This window comes from Octopus bimaculoides, chromosome 25 (genome assembly GCF_001194135.2).
Source record: "Octopus bimaculoides isolate UCB-OBI-ISO-001 chromosome 25, ASM119413v2, whole genome shotgun sequence".
Classification (NCBI taxonomy): domain Eukaryota; kingdom Metazoa; phylum Mollusca; class Cephalopoda; order Octopoda; family Octopodidae; genus Octopus; species Octopus bimaculoides.
The window spans coordinates 34,357,573-34,360,844 of record NC_069005.1 but is presented as its reverse complement, the minus strand read 5'-3'; the positions used below and the strand labels follow the sequence as shown (position 1 = coordinate 34,360,844).

Here is a 3,272-nt window from a genome sequence, read left to right as displayed (position 1 = left end):
TATATATATATATATATATATATATATATATTTATATATATATATGTATATATATATATATATATACATGTATATATATATACATATACATGCATATATATATATATATATATATATATATACATATATGAATATATATATGTGATCGAGTGTTTGCATTTATCTTTATGTATATGTGTATATACATGTTTCTAACGAACAACATAAAATTTTCCTATGTGAACACATATATTTGTAATTTACCAAAATAATTTGTGCGTGTGTGCGTGTGTGTGTGTGTTGTGATTCCGCCTTTAATAACCCCCAGACCATTCAACGTGAGCATTTCTTATTCTGACTCAAAGAGGTTGTAGTTTCGATTCCTGGTTTGCACTGAATCTTTGAGCAAGCTCTTCCTTTGACGTTGCTCCAAACTCCTCACCCATTAATGGCCCACCTCCATGTGAGGGAGACGAAACAGGATCAAGGTGTTCACAGACCCCCTTCCCTTGATTATTTCCCCTCCCTTCTGTTACCAGTCCTTCACTCTATAACCACCCTCTCCCCTATCTTATCACCCGTACCCCTCTGTCGCTTCCTCTTCCGTTCTATAACCCTTCCTCCCCCTCTAATGCCACACTTTCTCTTCTCACTCCCTTCCGGCTACTACCACTCGTCCCCTCTTACCACCCTTGACCCTTCCATCCCCTCCCCTTCCTCTATTACTACCCTCGCTCTTCCATGACCACCCACCCCTCTATACACTTCATTTTACTAAATATATTTCTCTCTATTATTATGCTACAATTAATTTCTTTCACTAACCTATTAATTACTTTTACAGCCATTTCCTTGTTAATTAAAATTATTTAATTAGTTACTCCTATTGTTATTGTCCATTAAACCCACATATTCTCTACCTTACTTCCATATTTTCCAAATCCTTCTTACTCAGCTTTGCCATAAATGTTATATAACTCATTCTTTCGCCGGCCCTGGCAGTGTGGTAGGAAGCTTGCTTCCCAACTACATGATTCTGGGTTCGATTCTAATGCGTGGCACCTTGAGCAAGTGTCTTCTACTATAGCCTCGGCCCCATCGATATGGTAGACTGAAACTGGTGCATTGGTGCATTGTTGTATCACGATTATATATATATATATATATATATATATATATATATATAATTATTATTATTATTAAAATTATAAATAAGGGTATCCAAAAGATACCACCATGCTAGATATAGCAGCCAAAACTTGACTCTAAAACCACATTAAATATTCATATGAACATTTAATGTGGTAGAGTAAGTACCGGGCTTAAAAGATAAGTCGATCTCCAGCATAGCCGCAGTCAGATGACTAAAACAAGAATAAAAGGATAAACTTCATAGTTTAACTAAAATTCCACTCTGTTTCATGTCCTTACCATTCTTGTCACACCCAGCCGTTTTCTTGCCTACTCCCTATAGTTTGACTCCCTATCATTTGACTCCCTATTATTTGACTCTCTATTTCTACCTAGTATTTTCTCTAAACGTCTTTTATTTCTCTGTTTATTTTCTTTTCACAAACCTCGCTCTTCAATCAAATACTTTCTACAACCCCAGGCTCACGCTTCCCACTCCTGCTTTTCTCTTTCTTCTTCTCCTCTCCCTTCCCTTTTCCCTATTTGTCGATTTTCTAATTTAGTTCTTTCCACTTCTTTCGCCTAATTATACAAAACTGCTTCACTAGATTTTCTAATTGCCTCCTCCTCCTTCTATGCCTCTCCTCCTTCCCTTCTGCTTTTTATTTTCTTCTTTTCCTTTTCCTCCCCTTCTTCTTCTTCTTCTTCTTCTTCTTCTTCTTCTTCTTCTTCTTCTTCTTCTTCTTCTTCTTCTTCTTCTTCTTCTTCTTCTTACTCTCCCTCTATATCCCTTCTTCCCTTCCATATACATCAAAGTATTACCATCACAGCTGATCTCTTCAACTCACCCAAACAGCATCCCTCTCCCCCTCTCCCTTCCCATCCTATTATACGCATCCTTCATACGATTACGTCTTTACAAACTTGATATTTATTTACATAATTAATGTTCATAATCGAAATTAGAGATGTCTCGTGCGTGATTTCTTATTTAGTTATTTGTAATAGAATCCACCCCACTCCCCTCGTCTCCTTCCAGGTGAAACTTATTTTTGAACGCTTTCTCCTCCTTTAAAACACAGCTACAACCCCACCACCTTCCTTCTTATACCTTCTCCCTGAAACCTCTCCATATACTACTACTACTACTACTACTACTACTACTACTACTACTACTACTACTACTACTACTACTGCTGCTGCTGCTATTTGTGAATAATTAAAGATCCATCAATGCTCTGGTTCCAGTTCTAGTCCTCTCTTTCTCGCCAATCTTCCCCATCTCTTGACACTGTCCTTCATCTTGAGTCAATATAATATATAACTACTCTATCCGTACTATCTATTTCTAGAATATTCAGGTTCAGATATACCATTCAGTTTTTAATTATAAATTCCATCTACTGAACCAAATTCCCCCATTTACTCGACATCACTTCTAGAGCGAAACACATGGCCATCTGTAATGAATTATTCTCATGTAATATACTCCGCATACACATATGTATTATATACACAGTCATACACATACATACAATTATATGTGTATGAGTTGTTTAAAATATCCATATTGATTCTGTCTAAATGTATATTTCCTTATTTTACATTTAACTATATCTTTGGTTTTGCATTGAGTTCTCTTTCTTTTAACGCATGGAACTCCACCTCCAGGTGTATATTTTGAACAATATTAATATTTACTCTTGTCTTTAATTTTACATCACCAAATGAGTTGCCATTATTGAATTTTAAATATGTATGATCAGTAAGTTACCGCCTTGCAACAGTTCGGTCTTATTTCATTTTCATAAGAAACAAAATTGTTTCATTCGACGATGTTCAGTTTGTCACACTTTCTTACATCAACCATTTTCCTCAGTTCTACAGTGAAAACCAAGAATATATATATGAAAATATGTGTAAGACACAAATATTCATATATATATATATATATATATTTCAGGACGGCTTTAAATTATTGCCTCTCCGTTTTTCAGCTCTTCAACCATTAGTCGTTTTTAAAAGCGGGAACCAAATCTGGTCCACGGTGTATAAAACATCTTTCATAATGCTAGATATGTGTAAGCTTCTATGTATATATGTGTATATACATACATACATTCATATATATATATATATATATATATATATATATATATATA

The 3,272-nt window shown here is 34.9% G+C and overlaps 1 protein-coding gene across 1 annotated transcript in view; it reads left to right on the top strand.

Annotated features, from left to right (window-relative positions):
- LOC106869076 (serine-rich adhesin for platelets) overlaps positions 1 to 3,272 on the top strand; it is a 223,287-nt gene that overhangs the window by 194,688 nt on the left and 25,327 nt on the right. The window lies entirely within an intron of this gene.